The following is a 23,865-nucleotide window of genomic DNA, read 5'->3' on the forward strand; positions in this document are numbered from 1 at the left end:
GTTCTGAACTGTGAATTATAGAATCTAGGCAGATGTCAAAGGTCAGGATTTTTATACACCACATTCTGTTGCCATTTCTATTTACAAATGTCTACATGAAGAACGTAAATGCTCAAATTACCTTCTGAGTAATTTGTGTTATCTTTAAGAATTTGCAGTACTTTGTGGGGCACCTGGGTGGCTCAGTCAGTTAAGTGTCTGCCTTCAGCTCATGTCATGATCTCACCATTCGTGGGTTCAAGCCCCATGTTGGGTTCTGTGCTGACAGCTCCGAGCCTGGAGCCTGCTTTGGATTTTCTGTCTCCCTCTCTCTCTGCCCCCCTCCCCTCCACTCACACTCAGTCTCTATCAAAAATAAACAAACATTAAGAAAATTAAAAAAAATAAAAAAGAATTTACAGTACTTTGGAATATGTAAGCATATAAACAACTAACAAATAATGCAGGCATTTAAATATAGAGTATTGAACGTGGTGACACACAAAATAAATATTGTATGTGTATTTCAAGAAAGAATGCAAAGTATGTTATTTTATATAGGTCTTAATACATGAGTAGATCTTTACAGGGAAATAAAAAAGGAGGTGCTGGTAGAGGGGGAATGGGGGAACCATAGGATTTCCAGATTAGGCAAGTAAGAATATAGAATGACTTTGGGAGTCCTTTCACATTCCAGATTGAATAGAAATATTATACCCAAAAGGATTTATTGATATTAACTTTCATATTTAATGGATAATCCTGTGTGAATACAATATTGACTTTACAATGATGTGGAATGCCCAGCTGTTACATAGAGTGAATGTGAGTCAATGGGGCTCAAAGTGTGTGAATTTAAGCACTGGGTGTTATATGTAAGAGATGAATCACTGGGTTCTACTCCTGAAGCCAAGACTACACTGTATATTAACTAATTTGAATTTAAATTTTTAAAAAATAGGTGAGGGGCGCCTGGATGACTCAGTTGGTTGAGCGTCCAACTTCGGCTCAGGTCATGATCTCACAGTTCATGAGTTTGAGCCCCGCATGGGGCTCTGTGCTGACAGCTCAGAGCCTGGAGCCTGCTTCAGATTCTGTGTCTCCCTCTGTCTCTCTGCCCCTCCCCTGCTCATGCTCTCTCTCTGTCTCAAAAATAAATAAAAAAACATTAAAATTTTTTTTTTTAAAAATGGGTGGAACAACCAATACGGAGAATGGCAATGGTTACTGACTAGTACCTACTAAAATAATTTTCTCAGGGCACCAAATTTTCAGTATATTAGAAACTGTCTTCATATATTATTTCAAATATCCATATACTTGATATAGTATAAGCACATATACAGGTATAGGATTAATTATATAAATGCTTCTTATATATTTTCTTTTTTTAAATGTTTATTTATTTATTTTGAGAGAGACAGAGAGAGAGAGAGAGAATAGGGGATAGGCAGAGAGAGAGAGAGGGAGACAGAGAATCCCAAGCAGGCTCTGCACTGACAGCACAGAGCCTGATGCAGGGCTTGAACTCATGAACCATGAGATCATGACCTGAGCCGAATTCAAGCGTTGGACACTTAACAGACTGAGCCACCCAGGCGCCCCATGCTTCTTATATATTTTCTTATATATTATATGTACCCAATTTCATTTTATTTTAAAATTAATACATATGCAAGATAGGGAAATTTAAGGCACACAATATGTAAATATAAAGGAAAAAATAATCATATCAACACAGAAATAACATGTTACATATTACATATAAATATATAGATAATATATACATATATGGCTATACATATATTTAAAGATTTATGCACTATTCGTGCACTGAACAATAGGAAAGCATTTTATTTAATTAAAATAATATGAAAATATCATTCTCAGTGGTTATATATTATATTGTTTGTATTGATAATTATTGAAGCAATTCCTTATTATTTAACATTTAGAATGCTTTTCAACTGCGCACTGTTAAGGTAACATTGCAGTAAAGTAAAATCCTTTAGCATAGAATTATTGTTTACCTTTTTGTTATGTGTTTAGGATGAAGTCCAAGAAGCGTAATTAAAACATGTACAACTTTTAGATCTCTGGATTTGTTTTGCCAAATTGCTTTCTAGAAAAGTTTTATGAATTAACTTCTGAGAGTATGAAAGAGTATTTGCTTTATGTAAATTCACTAACATTAAATATTTTTAAAAATTATTAACTATTCTTAGGGGTTCCTGGATGGCTCAGTTGGTTAAGCGTCTGACTTTGGCTCAGGTCATGATCTCACGGTTCGTGGGTTCAAGCCCTGCATCCAGCTCTGCGCTGACAGTTCAGAGCCTGGGGCCTGCTTTGTTTTCTGTATCTCCCTCTTTCTCTGCCCTCCCCTGTTTGTGCTTTGTCTCTCTTTCTCTCACTCAAAAATTTATAGACATTAAACAATTTTTTTTAATTATTAACCATTCTTGAATTCACATTTCTTTGTTTACAGGAAGTTTTACTAGGAAGAGAAAGCATAGGTGTGCCTAATTCCAGGATTATCTGCTCATGCCTTTCCTCAGTTTTCTATTAGGCTATTAGCTTTTATTTTCTTAGTATTGCACCACCTTCCCATTTTGAGATTAGGCATAACGTATGCTTTACTTTACCCAATGAAATGTAAGCAGAAATGGTGCATAATTCTGTTGAACAATTTCTATCTTCCTTTCTCCTTGCCACAGTACAGAGCATATCAATATTTGGGTTCCTGAATGAGCACCATATGGAACAGAGCACCCTTCCAACTGACTAAAGATCTGAAACATGAATGAGAAATCAAGGTTATTTAGGGGGATTATTTGTCACTGAAGTATAACCTAGTCTATCCAGAATGATTCAAGCATTTTATAATTTTTTTCATGTAAGTTTATATAATGATATAACTAGACAATAATTCCATGTGTATATGTGTGAACAGTACATTGTTTTGTGTGTTTTCAGTGTGGAATACTTCTGGCTTTATGATATTTGATTGAAATGTTTTTTTTTAATATTTCAGGTACTGTATTTTAAGTACATCTGATGTACTTGATTTTTTATATTAATCTGATTTTTATATTAATCTAGAATATAACCACTGTTCTTCAGATGAATTCAATCTAAAAGGTTATCTCTCAATTCTTTACCATTTTCTTATATACGATTTGGCCACCTGCAAATAATGTTAATTTTGTCTCATTTCCAATAGTTATATCTCTTATTTCTGTCTCATGCTTTATTACTTTGGACAGAACTTCCAGACAACGTTAAAAAATAATGATGTCTTTGTCTTGTTCCTGATTTTAATGGGAATGACTATAGTATTTCACCATTAAGTATGATGTTGGCATTTGGTTTAAAAAAAATTCTTTATCATATCAAGGAAGTAACTCTCTATTCTGACATTTCCCCATATTACTTTTCTTTTTACCCAGAAGTAATTATTTCATGCCTTTAAATGCTTTTTTATTGTTGTTTTGAAATGATAACATTGTTCTCTATGTTAATCAGTAGGATTAATATTAACATATTAATTGATCCCCAAATGTGGTGAGATGATATTTGTGATGTGTCATCTGCTAAATGGTCCCTTCTCAGTAATTTGTTTTTCTGAAGCTCTTCCACCATTAATATAAGACTTATAGCCTCAGAAAAAAATAGTAATACTGCCTCTGTAAGGAGAAGAAAATATTAAACAGTTTCTTCCAGACAAGAAGGGGAAATGGGAGCCCCTTCTGTTGCAAAGATGGATTTCTGGGGAGAGAGAGAGAAAGATAGGTAATGCCTGGGGGAACTGAAGAGGACAGCCCCCAAACATGATATTCCTTTTCTTTTTTTTTAATTCCTATTCTTCTATATGCACAGATGACCCAGGGCACAAAGGATAAAAAGATTTTCTAATTTTCCAAAACTTAATATGTTCTTAGAATAAAGAAAACTATTTTTTGTTCCAAAGTAAAAGCAGAAGGTTAAGGCTTCTGACTGGTGACTTCATATTCTGTGTGGTAAAGGAGCTAGGAATTTTTAGAGATTTTTGACACTTATCATTTGGCTGATGTTTAGTGATGTGATCACCGTTCCCTGGTTGCATGTGACAAAAATTCAATTTAAAGTAATTTAGGAAATAGCGAGAGGTGCCTGGGTGGCTCAGTCATGATCTAGCAGTTTGTGAGTTCCAGCCCCACATCAGGTTCTGTGCTGACAGCTCAGAGCCTGGAGCCTGCTTTGGATTCTGTGTCTCACTCTCTCTTTCTGTCTCCTCAAAAATAAATAAATATTTAAAAAAGTAAAAAATAAACAGATAGTGATGGTTGTACTCTTACCCTGTTTGTTGTTTGATTTTAGGATCCAATAAATCCCCATAATTGGAATCAAAACTTCTCAGTCTCTATCATTCTCTTGCCATTCTTTCTCATCTTCTCTCTACATGTTGCTTTTATCTTTTAGGACTCTTTTTACCATGAAAATGAAGTCCCAGTCACTGGTAATTCCATTCGGGAGGCGGGGCAGGTAAGGACCAGATTGATCTGGCTTGAGTCCTGCGTCTATCACAGTCATCAATATTTTGTTCTGGAGACAGAATGTTGCCTTTGGTGCAAGGTGGGTCATACATCTGCCCTTTGGCTATGAGAGTGGGATGTCATGATTTTTAGCTCGCATGTGAAATAACTGTTGTAGAGAGGGAGAAGTATTTCACTAACATAATGGGTATGTAGTTACCAGGAGAAGGGAAGAGGATTCTTTGACAGCTCAACTCAGGAGTTGTTTATTGCAACTAGGAAATGGGGAACAATGTCCAAAAATGTACTGATAAAAGGCAAAATCAAAATGCAGAGTAAAGATAAGCTGTTATTAATAGTTCCAGAAAGAGAATGTAATCAATTGACAGTTGACAGCTGATAGTTGAAAAAGAGGAAGTGGAAGATTAGTGAAGTGTTGATGGGACAAATACAACAGGGATTTGTCAACTGAATGGCAGTAAGGAATGGAGGGATTAAGATATTTAGAAAATACAACCAAGTGAATACTTTAGTTTTGGTAATGATAAATCCCAAATTATAAACTTTACTTTGCTATTAATAGAGAACAAGCAAAACGTATGGTATGAGGAGATCTGAGAATTTTTCAATTGAGATGGAAAGGACACATGGAATCTTATGTGCTAATTGTAACTCTGTGCATCTCTATCTGTGGGGAATCACAAATATTCCAGGCACAAGGGAAACGCCCACAGAGTATGGCATACCTCTACGTCTCATCTCTGTGAGAATTCATAACTATTGTTAAACAGCCACACTGTCAATAGACCATGAAAAAGAAGGTGGTCCATGGAGGATGGGCTAATAATTAAGTAGCGTTTCTATTAATAAAGAAGTCAAACATTCTAATTTTTAAGCAGCATTCAAAATTAAGTATTTTTTTCTATTATAAAAGTTATGGAAATGAAAATAATAGTCAATAAACATTTGAAGAAATTAATGTGGTTACAAGGGAAAGGCTTAGATGAAGTAAGATTTCAAGGCAAAAGATGTACATATTAGATGACTTCTGTATCCATCCTCATATTATCTCTGCTTACCCTTTTATTCCAGTCTTTGGTGTGGAATCCAGATTTGCACAGGTATAAACTAATAGCATCTCACCTCAATTGCACTATATACCTCTCACTTTCTGCTTCCAGGCTTCCATTCAGCCATTTTAATGCTTTTGCAAACAAATACGAGGTAGTTATGGGTTAATTCTTAACTGGTGGGAAATAGAACCCAGTGGATTAACCCTTACCTCTTCTGCCTCTTAGGCAGACAATTTTTTTAAGTTTATTTTTTTTATTTTGAGAGAGAGACAGCGTGAGCCGGGGAGGAGCAGAGAGGGGGAGAGGGAGTGAGAATCCCAAGCAGGCTCCACACTGTCAGTGCAGAACCCAGTGCAGGGCTTGAACTCACAAACCTTGAGATCATGACCTGAGCCAAAACCAAGAGTTGGACACTTAACTGACTGAATCACCCAGGGCTCCCTGGCAGACAATGTGAAGTACATATTATATGACTCCCCAAAGAGTTCTAGCAGGATTGAATCCTGATTGCCCACAATAGGATCACCTTGTGACTTACTTTTTGGATTATTTTTTTCCCTTCCTGTTGCACATCTCCTGACCCCTCACTCTTGTTCTCTGGGATCACCTCCCAAAATAAACTACCTGAACAACAGCCCTTTTTTTTCTGGCACTGCTTTTAAGGAAATTTTAAAATAAGACAATGGGATAAAGATGATACAAGTATGATTGTACAAATGAAGTCAGGGAATTCTAAGGGCCAGAACAGATGAAATTTGCATGCTAAAGGAAAACACTAATACAATTACTGACTTTGTAAGTTGTGATTTGGTCCATGGAGAGGTAGTTCTATGCTCTGTGAGTATGGTATAATCTGAAGAGATTACAATGGAAAGAAAAACTTCTTTAGTTTCAACTTCATTAAGAGAAACTATAGTATAGTGCTCAGAGGCACGTGGCCAAAAGCAAACTATTTAACTTCTATTAACCTCTGTGCTCTTATTCTGTATAAAATATAAGTAATGATAGTATCCTCTTCCTTTGGTTGCTATAGGACAAAATTGGGTAATAAGAAGTAATGATGATATCTACCTCATTGATTATTTTAATGAGGTAATGTCTATAAATCAGTAATGCGTTTTGAAAATATAAGAGCCAATTTATTCTCCATGATGGAAGGAGAAACACCTTATATCATATTCTGATATATCAATATCTATTCTGAAAAAAATAGGGATTCTTCCTACTACCAAAGTAATCTCCATCACTACAAATTAGTTTTCTGAGGGTTACCTACTATCCAAGTATTTCTTAGGATACTCTTATGCTCTTACTACAACTGTTTTTATGTTACATACCATTACAAATTGTATATCAACATGACTATTTATATCTGTATTTCTGGCATCCAGCTAGTCCCTAACCTGAGTACTCAGTAAATATTTTTTGAATGTGTAAACAAACAGTTTGCTAAACTATGAATGGTATAATAATTATCATAAAGAGAGAATTGACAGCTATAATGGGATGAGAAATCTCCAGCAGATGTGGCCTCCCTGGTGGCACCAGTTTTATAGTGAAGACAAAAATTAATATAGTTTACCAGATCTGAAAATTAGTTGACATCATGACAAATGTCTGCATCACAGGAATAGACAACAGAATATCTTAACCTTTAGTAGAAGGAACAAGTTTTTGCAACTTCAATATATTAGTATGTTAAAGAATAAACTTCAAGTTTACATATATCCTACATCTATTTCAAAAATGTAAAGAATTTTAACTTTGACACTAAGATCACAATTTGAAATTCTGAAATGCTCTGAAGTTGAATGGAATTCAGAATCTCACAAAATATGCTTAGCCAAAAATACAACATGTACAACTTTTTATCAATAATAGTAATAATATCACTCAGGGACACAAGACAGTCTCAAGGGCAGGCCTACGAAGGTCAAGCCACTGAGGCAAAATTAAATATCCCAAAGAACACTGTTGGCTTTCAAAGAATCTGAAGAGCATATGTTGTTCTGTTTCTATTCAAATAGGCTTATTTTTAAGTCCCTCAGTATAACCCTTTATCAATGAGAATATATTAAGAACATAATGTTGCCACTCAAGTTTAAAGCCCCAGATATTTTCCACAAGAATGTGAAGAATAAACATTCCATTAAGATCTCAATGTCATTAATGCTTAATTTTGGAGAAATTATTAACTGAAGAACTACCACATGGCTGGACAGGCCGATGCCTCAACTGATCAAAGGCAGAACAGAAGAAAGTGGCGTAATGTGTGACTGACTGGTAAACCTGATGTCAAACTTTAACACAACTCTAGAGTAGGTTATGCATAATAAGCATTAAGAACAGAAAGAGTCAACATGAGTTCCCTAAGGAAAAGATATGTCAAAGTAATAAAACTTTTTAAACTACTGTGTCTGCTCATAAAGCACTATAAATTTAAAATGCTTTAATTTTATCAAACTATTTGATAAAAGGAAGAGACTTTGCAGCTGAGGAGTATAGAGTAAGCTGAAACATGTATGATGCAAGTGAGTGCACCATGTGAATATCTGATTAAAAAAAAGAAAAGAAACATAGTGCCAAAGGGGAAATGGTCTTGAAGTGAGAAAATTCCAGTCATGTTCAGGGGCAAGGAAGCCACTGTGAATGGTGTGGTGCGAGCACGGGAGAGAATAGTAAAAATGAGATCAGAAATAGAGGGAAAGACTGTATAGAGTCATTACTGTAATAAAGAGTCTGGGTTGTTTTTGTTTTTGTTTTTGGTTTTGGTTTTTGGTTAGGATAAGAAACTGTCATAGCAGGATAATTATGTGAATTATGATGAGAATTAAGATTATCAAGATATAGGATCTGTTTTCAATCATTCTGACCTCCATATGGAAAATAGATTATCGGGGGCCAAGAATAGAATGAGGATGTAAGTAGGGCAGTTTTGCAAGTTTCTAGTTGAGAAATGGTACTTTGGATATGGTGTGATTAAGGCAGAGATAAGGAGTGACTATATTCAGATTCATTTTTAAGTAGGACCAATGGTCTTGCTCCTGATTCCATGAAGAGCCAAGAACAGTACGTGGGACATAGTTGATCCTTGACAGGTATATAGTCTTAAATAACAAAACAAAACAAAACAAAATTGTGATGGAGTGAAAGGAAAAGAGAAGTGGCAAGCATCATTCTTAGGTTTAGGCCTGAGGTGAATTGGAGAAAATTAGGAAAGAAACAAAGTTAGGGATCAGGAGTTTTATTTTAGATGTGATAACTTAAGGATGTCTATGTCTATATTTATAGACATAGTTTTGAGGTCAGAAATCCCAAATTAGTCTCATTGGATTAAGTCAGTGTCGTCAAGGTTGTTATCCTTTTTGGGGGCTCTAAGAGAGAATCCATATTCTTGTCTTTTCAACTTCTAGAGGTTGTTGGCACTCCTTGGGTCATGACCTTCTCTTATCTTCAAATCCAGCAATGATGGCTTAGTCCTTCTCAAAGCATCTTACTCAAAACACTGAATGTTCTGCCTCTCTTCCACATTGGGTTCACTCAGATATCCAGGATAATTTCCCGATCTTAAAATCAGCTAATTAGCAAATATAAGTCCACATGCAACCTTAATCCCCCCTTTGCCATGTAACATAACATATTCACTGATTCATGATGAGGATGCAAACATCTTTGGGGGAACATTATTTTGCCTATTATACATATCTATAAACTAAGTTTCTCAGGCCAATATCCTACAAGAAAAGGAAGCCAATAAGCTAATGTTAAGGTCTATTCCTTTATCAATTTCTGTGTATTTTATCACATTGTGGAAAAATAGGTAAACACACACACACACATTATTTGAAGAATTTATAAGCATTTCATGAATCTGTATCATAACATAAGGTATTGATTATTGCTTGAAATGTATGGTTCAAATGATCCATAGAAATCGGTGCATGTTCAGAACTTGCCTATCAATAGCACCTTAAGTGTCAGATTTGTTAGAAATGGTCTCTTAGCAGGCAACATAATTTCCAGTGGAATTATATATAAATATATTCTTGGCAACTCCTCCTCCCAACCTCTTCCTCTATTTGTATATAAATTACTTGTTAACACTTTTGATGGAAGAGATTTATGATCCTTTCTTCTGTGCACACAAGCAGATAGAAAATTAAGTATTTTTCTATAGACTTCTGTCAGACACTTCCAGATCACAATCATTTTAGTGAATGCCTCTGAAATTCTAACAAGCCATCAAATCTCAGGTTAAATAGATGTGTCTTGCTCAGGGAAGACTTCCCTGTGACCATCACCTTAGAATAATTCCTTCAGCGATATTTCTTCGTGGTACTTTGCACTTTTTCTTCATATTTAATTACAGTTGTAAAGAATTAATTGAACGATTATTTCTTCGATGATTGTGTTCACTGAGTGCAAAGGCAACACCACTCTCTTTGGCTACCCTGCTTTACCACTAATGCTTCACATACAACTCTACCACTTGATGTGCAATTATTATGTGATGAGTTATTTAAGCCAGCAGACCTAACCTAGATATGTATTTTGTAACTGATTTATCTTGAAGGATTAATAGTAAAGTTAAAACTTTAACTTCAGCTATCCTGTGGGTACGTTATACATTTTATTTTGAATGACTTCTTGAAGATTTGGTGATATTTGCTTTAAAAAAAAACATTCAATTTAAAATTTTCTTGTGCATGTGGGAGCATAGAATCACTAATTGTCTACATATTCAATAATAGATCAGAAATTATGGAGAAAGAGGATCTTGGCTTTCTGGCATATATACACTTGGCTCACCTCAGTGTGGACCTTTAATTTAGGACACTGTTTTATTAAAACATATTAACTGTCATAACTTACCTATAGACACAATAATAATCAACATTTAATAAATGTTTACAGTGGGCTAGGTACTAGTCTAAATGTTTTTCGTACTCATTTAGTCCTCACAACAACAGTCTGCAACATACGTATTTTTTATCGCCTTCATTTTACATATGAGGCAACCGAGATACAGAGAAGATAAATACTTACTCAAGGTTGTGCAACTGAGGGAGGTGGCCAGGATTCAACCCAAGGCTGATTTTGCTCCACATCTCATGCTTTAAACCAGCAAAGTTTATTGACTATGGAGTAACTGCTAAAGCAATAGAAAATATCTTTATTTCAGACATTTCTTAAAGGGTATACATAAGATGTTCAACCACAAAATAGTTTTCCAAGGCTCAGAATGGGAAATAATATTCAAGAGAGACTATCTGAAGAACAGGTAGTCTGGACATTCCTCTAGAGCAATGATTCTCAAAATGTAGTCTTTAGACCAGCAGCATCAGCATCACATGGGAATGTGTTAGAAATGCAAATCATTTACCACATCACATTCTTACAGAGGTGGTGCCCCACGATCTGGGTTTTAACAAGGCCCCTATATAATCCTGATGCATATCGAAGTCCAGGAACCTCTGCTCTCTTGCATGAGTTGGAAAAATTGCAAGCATTTTTTAGTACCACTTCATTAGTTAAGAATTGTTTTTACGTTTTTAAAGATGAAAAAAAGCAAATGAAGGTAGTATTTTATGATATGTCAAAACTACATGAAATTCAAATTCAGTGTCCATGAATAAAGGTTTATTGGAACACAACCATGCCCATGCATTTATGTTATCATCTATGGTGACTTCACACTAAAATACTAAACTTGAGTTACATAGACTCTATGACATGCAAAGACTGAACCATTTATTATCCAGCCCTTTGTTGATCCCTGATAATTGAATAGTGGTAGTCAACTGAGAAAATAGGGCTATGGTAAACCTACAGATGCAGAGACCCAACCTAGAGCTACTGAATAATAATCCCCTATCTATCTATCTATCTATCTATCCACGCATGTACACACACACACACACACACACATACATATAGACATATATATGTATATACATATATATAGCAACAAAAACAAACCAAATCATAAGGTAAAAAAATAAGGTGAATTTGAGATGAAGCCAGGATTGAAAACCCCATTTCTAGATACACTATGTTATGTCAGGTTTTCATCTCAGCAATTCTGAGAGATAAGTGATAATTATTATTTTCTCCAAGTTACTGACAGGAAAACTGAGGTGCAGAGATGTTAAAAATTTTTCTGAGTCACAGTTAGTAGGATTTGAGCTCTGGATTTGCACTTTGGCCTAAAAACACAAAACCAATGTCTTTAACTCCCTCTTCTGTACTGCTCCGTTTTGTATTTTTTTTTGTTTTGTTTTGTTTTGTTTTGTTTTGCTTCTCCTGCCTGAGGGTATCTCCTCTGGGCCTCCACCAGTGCATTCCTTTATATACTCTTTTATACTCTTTTGATGTCAGTACTTTTTAGGTGCCTGGTTCTCAGTTTTTTAAAGTTTTCTACTCTGTGTATTTCCCCCAGGCTGTAAACTTGTGTGTAGCCTTGCAGTCTCTGATCATACTTTTTTAGCTTTTAGCTCATTTCCATTTGTCTGCTGTTTCCTGTAGGTCCACCTTGACCTTGTATCCGTGACAAGGTAAAACCCATTGCTCTCATTTTCAACCTCTGAAAGCATATGAGCTGTCTTTTACAGGGCTCTGGATTTCTACATCGTGGGTCATGCCCTCAGTAGATCTCTTAAACACCTAGAATACATCAAGAGAGCTATGTTTCCATTCAGAAGGAAGGTTATTTTCGACTTGGACCCCAATCAAAGGTAGGACCCATCTTGCAGCATAAGTATAAAGCACCTCTCACACGGTCAGGCCAGAATACTGCCTATGGAGAGACTGCATAGATCAGAGAGCAGTGTGGCTCCGTGGCTCTCATTATTAGAGCAGCACTTTACAAAGCCTGCTGCTGGGTGACTAAGATTCCCTGAACTCAGGACTTGTAGCAGAGATTTCTAGAACTCTCTAGTATATGAATTCTCCTTTTCTTTGGCACATGGCTAAACTCCATTCCCCAGAATTCCTTGAGTTAAGTACAGCCATATGATTGAGTTCTGTACAATGGAATGAGAGCAAAAGTCCTCTCACCCTTAGAAAGCCCCATGCCTAATCCCCCATGCTTTCTTCATCTGCCAAAAGTAGAGAATCTAAGGACCTAGGAGAGGGTAGAGACACAGCATGGTAGGAGATTTGATCTCTAAATTTGTGCATGGAGTAAACCCCAACACACACACACACACTCACTCACTCACTCACTCTACATGTATTAGCATATGACATGAACTGGAATTTAGTTGTGTTAAGCCACTGAAATTTGGGAATTTATCGCTAATAGCAACCAGTGTTATTTACCTTAATACAGCTCTTAAAGTCAGTTCTGAGTAGCCACATTAGTTGAGGTGGAAGTAATACGAAAATAGGTATCAGAAAAAGGAAGTATTGAAGTACAAACAACTCAGAGAGTAAGACACTGCATTTCACGTACTAACTTATTTACTCCTTAAAACACCCATTTTATGGATGTGGAAACTGATGTAAAATGTTAGGAAACTTGTTTCAAGTGACACAGTTTCAAGTGGCAGAGCTGATATTCAAACCTTGGTCCTTTGGCTCTAAAGCCTAATCTTGACTACTACACAATACAAAATGCTATTCATATGCTTATAATCTTCAGATCACCCTGAGCTAAAGATTTCTTCCACAATTGTTAAGAGCCTTTTGTCCATGGTAAGATAGATATTGTACTCAGCAATTATACATCTGATTTATTTGAATACTTTATACCTATGCTATTATCCCTCTTGTGCAGAGGAGAGCACTGAAGTTTGACAGTTTAAAGCTCATGGTTCCAGAGCTGGTCTGAGCTATTATTCTTACCAGTAAGATTCCAGAGGATGGGTTTTTATAAGCATGCTCTGCTATCTCAAACCTGTGTAAATTCCCCTTCTAGGGTACTCTCTTCCTCCTGGCTGAGTGTCTACAAGATTGCTTTGTGAGCAGGATGACATAACATTTGGGAAAGTACTCTGTAAACTTGGAAACACTGCACAAACATAAAGTCTGGTTATTACCATTATTACTTAAGACAGAGAACAAACCATGACAGCCAAATTGCATGTACTTCCTTGTTATTCAGTCAGGGAGCTCAGAGGAAAAGGCTTGCCTGGGGAATTCACTACCATCTGACTGTATGCTCTGCAGTTCATTCAGAAAACTGTGATTTGGCAGTTCCTTTCCTAAGTTCTGCTTCCCAGTAATTGGGTGATATTCACTTAGATGCAGTGCAGTAGGATCACCTCTGCCTCACGTACCCATGCCTCATTTCCTCACTCAATGCCTTCTTAGTTCCGTTATTTATTTTCTTTAATATTACAGCAGCACGGCAGGATGAGTCACATTCCCTGCCATTTCCAGTAGCACCCTCAAAGGCCCATGAAACCATAAGGTGATTTATGAGGCCCTTTCCACCCAAATGCTACACAATCATGGAAGCTCATTTTCACAGAATTGATCTCCAGATCCAGAACAGGTTTCAGCAAGCAGATCAGGGAAGGGGCTCTGGATCCTTACACTGAGCTCCTGTAATGAGACCATTCCACTACAGGGAGACATGGATGGTTGGATGGCCTAAGAGAGAGGGTAGAGACAAGGGTATGAGGGCAAGTGGATGCAGTCTATAGAAAGAGAGATCACAAACACAGAGCTCAGCTTATACACTACTTCTTAAAATGGGAGTAGTACACATCTAACCCCATAGTTCTCAGCCAGTGAGCATTTTTGTCTTCTAGGTATCATTTGGCAAAATCTGGAAACACTTTTTGCTTGTCAAAATTGGGAGGGGGGTGCTACTTGCATTTAGTAGGTGGAGGTCAGAAATGCTTTATACATTCTATGGTGCACATGACAACACCCTCCTGCCCCACCCCAGCACAGAAATAACTGCCTCAATTTCAGTCATGCTGAGATTGAGAAACCCTGCTTTAAATGAAGAGAGAGTACCCAGTCCCATTCAGAATTAGAGTTTGAACTTTGGGACCATGATTGAGGAATGGAGCAATATGATTGGAGTCTCCAAACCCTTGGTGACACCAGTGTTTTCTTTTCCCCAGTGGTACTTGTTTTGAAAGTTAAATTATATCACTTTCTTTTTAAAGTTCTTTCCAGTTTTATCAACACATAACTGACATATAACATTATGTAAGTGTAAGGTGTGTAATGCAATGATGTAATATATATGTATATTATGCAATGATTATCACAATAAGTTTACTTAACATTCATCACCTCACATACTTACATTTTTTTTTAATTTCTGATGAGGACTATAAAGATCTATCTTAGCAGCTTTCAAATATACAATACAGTATTGTTAACTACAGGCACATCTCAGAGATGTTGCAGATTCAGTTCCAGACAACTGTGATAAAGCAAATACTCCAATAAAGTGAGTCAAGTGATCTTTTTGGTTTCTCAGTGCCTATATAGAAGTTGTATTTAAACTCTAGTCTATTAAGTGTATGGTACCATTATGTCTATAAGCACAATGTATATAACTTATACTTTATTGCTAAAAAAAATACTAACCATTATCTGGGCTCTTGGCAAGACAACATCTTTTTTGCTGGTGGGTGGTCTTGGTCCAGTGTTGCTGTCTGCTTACTGATCGGGGTGGTGGTTGCTGAAGGCTGGGGAGCTGTGACAATTTCTTAAAATAAGACCACAGTGAAGTTTGCCTCATAAATTGACTCTTCCTTTAATGAATGATTTTTCTGTAGCATGTAGTGTTGTTTGATAGCATTTTACCTATTGAACTTCTTTCAAAATGGGAGTCCTTTTAACTCTATTGGTCCTCACTCAGTCCTCTTAAACTCTACTGGTGTTTTATCAACTTAAGTTCATGTAATATTCTAAATATTGTTGTCATTTCAATAGTCTTCAGAGCATCTTCACCAGGAATAGATTTTATTTCAAGAAACCACTTTCTTTGCTCACCCATAAGAAGCAACTCCTCATATATTAAAGTTTGATCATGATAATGCAGCAATCCAGTTACATCTTCAGGGTCCACTTTGAATTCTACGTCTGTTGTTATTTCTACAACACCTGGGATTACTTCCTCCACTAAAGTCTTGAACTCCTCAAACTCATCCATGAGGGTTGTAGTCATCTGCTTCCAAATTTCTTTTCATGTTGATATTTTGACTTCTTCCCATGAATCATGAATGTATCTAGAGTGGTAAATTCCTTCCAAAAAGTTTTCAACTTCCTTTGCCCAGATCCATCAGAGGAATCACCATCTAGAACAGCTATAACCTTATGAATGTATTTCTTGAATAATAAGATGTGAAAGTTGAGGTTACTCCGTGATCTATGGGCTGAGAAATGGATGTTGTGTTAGGAGGCATAAAAAAAAAATCAATCTCTTTATTCATCTCTACTGGAGCTCTTGGGTGACCAGGTACATTGTCAATGAGCAGTAATATTTTGAAAGGAATCTTTTTCTCTGAGCAGTAGTTCTCCATAGTGGGCTTAAAATATTCAGTAAACCATATTGTAAACAGATGTGATGTCACCCAGGCTTTGTTGTCCAACTTAGGGAGCATAAACAGAACAGATTTATCATAATTCTTTAAGGCCCTACGATTTTTTTGAATCGTAAATGAACATCATCTTCAACTTAAAGTTACCAGCTGCTTTAGCCCCTAACAAGACAGTCAAACATGTCCTTTGAAGCTTTGAAGACAAGCATTGACTTCTCTCTAGCTATGAAAGTCTTAGGTAGCATCTTTCAATGTAAGGCTGTTTTGTCTATGTTTAAAATCTCTTGTTTAGTGTAGCCACTTTTATTAATTATCTTACCTAGATCTTCTGGATAACACTCTGCTGCTTCTACCTCAGGACTTGCTGATTAACCTTGTACTTTTATCTCATGGAAATGGCTTCTTTCCTTAAGCCTCAAGAACCAGCTTCAGCTAACTTCAGACTTCCTTCTAAAGCTTCCTCACCTCTCTCAGCCTTCATAGAATTTAAGAGAGTTAGGGCCTTGCTCTGGATTAGGCTTTGGCTTAAGGGAATATTGTGACTGGTTTGATTTCTCCAGACCTTAAAACTTTCTCCATACCAGCAATAAGACTCTTTGGCTTTCTTATCATTTGTGTGTTCATTGGAGTAGCACTTTTAATTTACTTTAAGAATGTTTCCTTTGCATTCACCACTTGGCTACTGTTTGGGACAAGAGGCCTAGCTTTTGGCCTCTCAGCTTTTGACATGTTTTCTTCTCTAAGGTTAACATTTCTAGTTTTTTATTTAGACTGAGAGACATGCAACTTCTTTCACTTGAACAATTAGTGGCCATTGTAGGATTACTAATTGGCTTAATTTCAATATTGTTGTATCTTGGAATAGAGAGACCCAATGGGAGAGAAAGAGAGAGAGAGAGAGAGAGAGAGAGAGAGAGAGAGAGAGAGAGAGGAGCTGTTATGTTGGTGGAGCCATTAGAACACATAGCATTTGTCCATTAAGTTTACCATCTTATACAGGCATGGTTTGTGGTCCCCACAAGCAATTACAATGGCAACATCAAAGATCATTGATCACAGATCACCATAACAACTAAAATAACAATGAAAAAATTTGAAATGTTGTGAGAATTACCAAGTGTGACACAGAGATATGAAATGAGCAAATGTTGTTGGAAAAATGGCACTGGAAGGCTTGTTTGTTATAGTACAGGGTTGCCACAAATCTTCAACTTGGAAATAATGCATATCTGTGAAGCATAATAAAGCAAAACACACTGAAGTGATATATGCCTGTAGAATCATCATACTATATAGTCCATCTCCAGAACTCATTTATTGTATATAGAAGTTTGTACCTTTTTGACCACTTCATCCAATTTCCCCACCCCACCCCACCGCAAACTCTTGTCTGTGGCAACTACCTATCAGTTCTCTGTTTCTATAGTTCAGGTTATTTTAGATTCTATCTATTGGTGACATCATATAGTATATGTCTTTGTTGGTGACTTATTTCACTTAATGTAACACCTTCAATGTCCATCCATGTTGTTGCAAATTGTAGAATTTCCTTTTTATGTGTGGATGAATAGTATTCATATATCTAGATATATGTTATTTAGATATAAATAACTTTAATAAATGACTATATTAATTCAATGGGAGACACTCCATACCTTGTCTATTGTGAATAACCCTGCAATTCACATGGGGTTGCAGATATCTTGTCAGGATGTATCTCTTTCGTAAAGAGGGAGTTTATGAACTGAGGAAGAAGCAGTGACTTTGGTGCTAGACAGACCTGAATTCAAAAGTGTAGTCAATCACTTACTAGCTCTGAGACCTTAGAAAATGCTTATAACTTCTCTGTAAATTTCAACACCTGTACAGTGGAAATAGTAATAGTTAACTTGCATGGTTTTGCTAATGTTTAATAAATTGCTGGAGTTCCTGGTGTTCTTCTCTGCTAAAATTGAAGTGCCTAGCTGTCAGAGTTGCAGTCTAATATTTGGGGCAGAGGGAGAGGAAGAGTATACCATTTTTGAGTGCCTCCAATCTGTTGGTTGGTGACTTCACAAATATCATTTCACCTAGTAAACAGGACCTCGATTAGAATGGTTATAGTGGCATGAGAGCAGAGGATGGACATCACCTCCTCTGGAACAGGATCAATTGACTGAGGTTTTCCCAGTAGGGATCCTAACTATGCCTGTGCAATGAGGCATTTTCTTAGTGCAAAACAAATCTAACTCCTTAGCAACAGTGTCCCCCTTTGCATCTGTGACACTACCTTCCCCTTGCCTCTTTTCCCACTTTTTTGACTGCTTTTTGGTCAACCTTCTTTAAATTTTTTTTTTCAACGTTTATTTATTTTGGGGACAGAGAGAGACAGAGCATGAACCGGGGAGGGGCAGAGAGAGAGGGAGACACAGAATCGGAAACAGGCTCCAGGCTCTGAGCCATCAGCCCAGAGCCTGATGCGGGGCTCGAACTCCCGGACCGCGAGATCGTGACCTGGCTGAAGTTGGACGCTTAACCGACTGCGCCACCCAGGCGCCCCTGGTCAACCTTCTTGAAGAAACCATCTTAAGTATTTGTGTGTTCCTATGACTCTGTCCTAAATCCTCTGAATCTCTGGTTGTTTGTTACTCATTCCTAATTAATGCTCTCCATAAATAATTTAACTGTCCCATATAGGAACAGTATCTCTACAATTGTATTTGTAGTTGATATGTATATTTTAAGTCCTCCTGAGCATCAAATTTACAAAGTGAGAAAGTCTTGCATAGTAGTTAACAAGAATAGACTTGAAGATATCTAGAATTTTAGTAACATTTTGGCCCTGGCACTTAAACCATATTAAATAAAACAAATTCATCTCTTTGAGCCTTCATATTTTATTTTTATTTTATTTTATTTTTTTATTTTATTTTATTTTATTTTTTGAGAGAAAGAGCAAACGGGGTGGGGGAGCAGAGGGTGAAAGAGAGAGAGAGAGAATCCCAAGCACATTTCATGTCCAGTGTGGAGCCTGTTGCAGGGCTAGATCCCACAACCCTAGGATCATGACCTGAGCCAAAATCAAGGGGCAGACACTTAACTGACTGAGCCATCCAGGTGCTTTCTGAGCCTTCATCTCTAAAATAGAAAGATCAATATCTTCATCACCAGATATTTGTGATGATTGATACATGAAGTGTCCAACAGAGTTTCTGTTATTAGCCCACAATATTATTTATTCAACATAGGTATCTTAAAGTTAATTCTGTCCTAATATAAATGACTTTTTATCTACTCTGATTCTCCAAGGGAGAAATGCTCCCTTTGTCTTAACTTCCATATCCAAGACCTATAAATTCTACCTCTAATTATATTTTGATTCTGACTTTTTCTTTCTTTTTTTAAATATAATTCATTGTCAAATCAGTTTCTATACAACACCCAGTGCTCATTCCAACAAGGGCCCTCCTCAATGCCCATCACCCACTTTTTCTTTCTGTATTCACTGTTCTTGCCTTAGTTGAGCTCTTTATCATTTTTTTATCCAGATTACTATAATAAACTCAAAGCATGTCTTCCTACCCCCCCTCCCTGACTTCTCTAAATCCAATGGTACAATATCTTTCTCAAATGTAAATGTGATTACTTATTTTCATTTTGAAACTCTTATTGATTTCAATTGATTTTCAGAATAAAATTCAAACTTTTAGTCCACAAGATTCACGGCCTGGCTTTTCTGTCCCCTTCACCCTCATCACCCTAGCGAACTCCATCCTCAATATGTCCCTCACCTTATACATATGACCATTCTCAGGAGACATACTCCATCACCTCCAAAGAAAGTTAAGTGTTTCTCCCTCTGTGTTACTACACCATCTTGTTCTCACCTCTGTCTTAGCATTTATCAGATTTTTGTAATTATTTTCTATGTGTCTGGCTAGAGTAATTGGTTTTATACCAAGAATTTAATAACCATTTATTAAATGAATGACTAATGAATGAATGAATCTTCCAGTGTGAAAGTCAGCAGCTATTGGTTTCATAGCCCTAAGTATATAACTTATGCTAGTATATTATATTGCATATTTTCTCCATTATATTAGGCATGTTGAGGTAGAGTGTCACTTATGCATGTCTATGTTTTGAAGGGGAAAAAAGTAGAAGAATAAATCATATATATATATATATATATATATATACTTACAAATATCTATCTATATCTATACATAAATACACATACAAACACATACATGCAAACATACATAGATATATACATACATGCATACTGATTAGCAATATATAGTACATAAGCCAGAACAGACACTTTTTCTTGGGTTAGGTGAAATTATCTTACATATATGCAGCCTGTATACTCCATGGAGTTCTCAAAGGCCAAGTAATTCTTCATAATTCATTACCAGAGAGGTGCCTTCCCATCCTTATGAAATTAAATTCTTAAAAAAGAGTTTGTTATACATGAAGAAGTCAAATGCCTCTAGAGACAAGGCTTTCAGAGTTATGATTTCCTTTATCACCATGGCTTGTCCAGTACAGCATGATGCAGAAAGGTTCTGTTTTTGCAGCTGGACCAGTCTGGATTCAAATCCTGCCACTTGCTAACTTTGTAAACACACAAGTCATTTAGTCACTTCCATTGGCCTCATCTGTAACCCATATAGTGAGAATATTATACTCACCACATAAGACTTTATGAGAGTCAGTTTCAGAGTTTCTTGACGTTGGCACTATTAAGAGTTTAGGTGGAGGATTTCTTTGTTGTGTGTGTGGGTATCCTATTCATTGCAGGATGTTCAGCAGCATAACTGGTCTCTACCCATCTGATGCTAGCACCCACCCCACTGTAAGTATGACAGCTAACAATATATGTAACTATTACCAAATTTCCCCAGGGGAAGGGAGAGGGGGCAGGGGATCACAGTGGTTGAGAAACAACTTATATGTGATCATATATGTAATATGCCCAGCATAAAGTAGATGCTTTCTTAATGTCCTTTTCCTTCCCTTCCTTAATGGGATTGATGAAATTCTATACCAAGTATTTATTTCATCAGGAAAAAAAAAATTATGTCTGTTAATGGCCACATCCCAGTGAATGTTTAACCTGCGGTGTGTGAAATTTTTATCAGCCCTGCCTCGCACTCCGCAACAGCTTTACTCAGAAAACCTTAATTACAGAGCAAAGTGATAGTCTGAATTTTCCAATGACAAAGCTTGAGCTCTAATAAGTGTTTCCTGTGAAAAAGAAAAGATATACTTCTTTTAGTAGGAGAGGAGAGAGAAGGAAAAGAAAAAGAAGCTCCAAACCTGAAATAAATTGGAGGCTGTAGGTGTCATGGCAATGTAAGTTGAGGGATGATCGATTCCCCTAGATTCTGAGTGGCACATTCTGTGCACGGAGCGCTGGCTGACGTCAATCGGATTAAGTGGCCTCAATGGGAGCACTGCATGCAAGTTGAGTGAAACGCAGGCTCCAGGATTTGTCATTGCCTCCAAACACAGCTTCCTACTTTATAGTGGGTGGGAGGGGAGTCTGAGAAGGAGGAAGGAGAAAAGGCATGTTCTTGCTTAAGGAAAATCTCTCTGGGTTTGTAGAATAGCTGCAATGCAAGTGAAGTTTAAAAACACTTTACGTTTTTTCACATGCATTTGTTGAGTAATATCTCTAGCCAAATGGCATCCTCTCCTCTTGGATCACGGGTGTATAAGCTCCCACAGCTCCATTTTGAGAAAAGGTGACATTTCCCAGAAAATATTACCTTAAGACATGAATTTAGAGAGAGCAGAGGCTCAGAGTTTATGAGTTTATGAGTTATTCTACTTCTAAATTAATAATTTAAATAATTTATTCAAAGGGCTTCGAATAGTGTCTGACATAATAATTCTATGTAACTGTCAACTGCTTTCATCATCATTACTGCTGCCACTACTGTTACTTTCTCTTTTTGCCAAACACTATTTTTCAAGGGTGTTTTGAGGAAAGATTTCCCTGAATCTCCAGGATGGATTAAGCTCCCCTCTTCTGTGATTCCACAGATATAAATCATCTCTTTCACAACTTATTCTATTCTATTGAAATTGTCTGCTTCACTGTTTTTCTTTATTGAAATAGCTTCTTGGATTGCAGGGTGTTATTCAGTTTTTGAATTTTAGCATTAGCAAGTTGCTTTAAAATTCAGTTATTGAAAATTGCCCCCTGGTGTATAGTCTTCATGATCTTTCTGGAATATTTCTGTCATGGAGAAAACATCCTTGAATAACCAGTCAAAGTGAGAAGAGCATAGGCAATTATTTTTCTCCAAAGATTGTGGGCTTACTCTTCATCAGTGTCATTCAGCTGAGTCCAGTAAAGACTCTTGTTCTTAGGACAGCTGGTCAAAGATCCATATGTGGCCCTGTGCAGTGAATAATACACTTTACTCAAAGGGAGGTTTAGCTTTTATCCTCGACTACTAAGAGGTAATCTCGAGTTCCCTGGAATGTTCTCTCTGATAGAGTGTCTTTATTTGCCTGAGAGCTTTCACCACCCGACTATCTAATGATGTGATTTATGAAAGGAGCTTTGAGATGCAAATTTTCAGTTCCAATCTCTGGGAGAACTGACAACCATCACCCAGAGGTCCAAGAGGGGTTGAAGATTAAAATTCTCCCATATAGAGGATATATCATCAAGCTGTAGTAAAAACTCTGGACATCGAAAGCTAGGGAGAACTTCCCTGGTTCACACAACTGTGCAGTGTTGCCACATACCATGACCAGGAGAAAGTAACACTATCCATGACTATCCAGATCATTTTTGGACCCCTCCAAGACTCTACCTTATGAATCCCCTTCTTTGGCTAATTTTAACCTGTAACCCTTCCCTTTAATAAACCATGAGTATAATAGCTTTCAGTGAGCTCTGTGAGTTCTTCTAGTGAATTATCAAACTTGAGGGTTGTTTTGGGAAACCCCAAAACTTGATGTCAGAAATGAGGGTGATCTTGTGGAGAATGTTACTTCTAATTTCTCAGTTGGCTAAAACTAATACATGATGACTTTAATGACCATGATTTGGATCAGTTGAGTGTATTCTCATTATGGATCATTACTCTGTACTCAGGACTTTTGAGTCTACGAGAGCAGTAAATTTTCTTTCCTTGGTTACCAGCCAAAATTGGGTGATTATGGGAAGAAGATAAAACAAACATATTATAAGGGTATTATAAATAGACCTTACATGAGTTGTTTTCCCTTTTTTTACTAGAAAGGCTATAACCCTTACATCATTTCATAATAAAAGCAAGAGCTACCTATGTCTTGTGCTATCCAAAGATGGTCACTTGCACATGACTTAGAACTATGCATACCTTAGTTACATTACTAGAAAATAGACATAATTTTCCAGAGTTGGGTCCAGGAACTAACTGAACAAACTATACAGAATAGCTGGTCAGGAGGAATACTAACGCCTTTTTTTTTAAGCACTGTTTTGTTTTGTTTTGTTTTTCTGCTACCCTTCCTGTAGCTTCTACCTTTCATCCTGGAGCTAATGACCAGCTATATCTTAAGAATATAACAACAAATTTATAAGTCATAAGTCATGAATTATAGAAGATCCTCAATCCTGAAATACAGGTGTACAAATATGTAACTTTCTTATTTATAACTCAACAAAGCTTCTATTTCAAACCCTTACACTGGTAGGCTGGGAGGGATTCTAATTCACTTCCTCTTGGAATGTATTATGATTTCCAGGAGTACATGTGTACTTCTAGGGTTTTGTAGGAAACAAAAGAAAATATATGCTCTTAGAGA

This window comes from Prionailurus viverrinus, chromosome D1 (assembly GCF_022837055.1).
Source record: "Prionailurus viverrinus isolate Anna chromosome D1, UM_Priviv_1.0, whole genome shotgun sequence".
Lineage (NCBI taxonomy): Eukaryota > Metazoa > Chordata > Mammalia > Carnivora > Felidae > Prionailurus > Prionailurus viverrinus.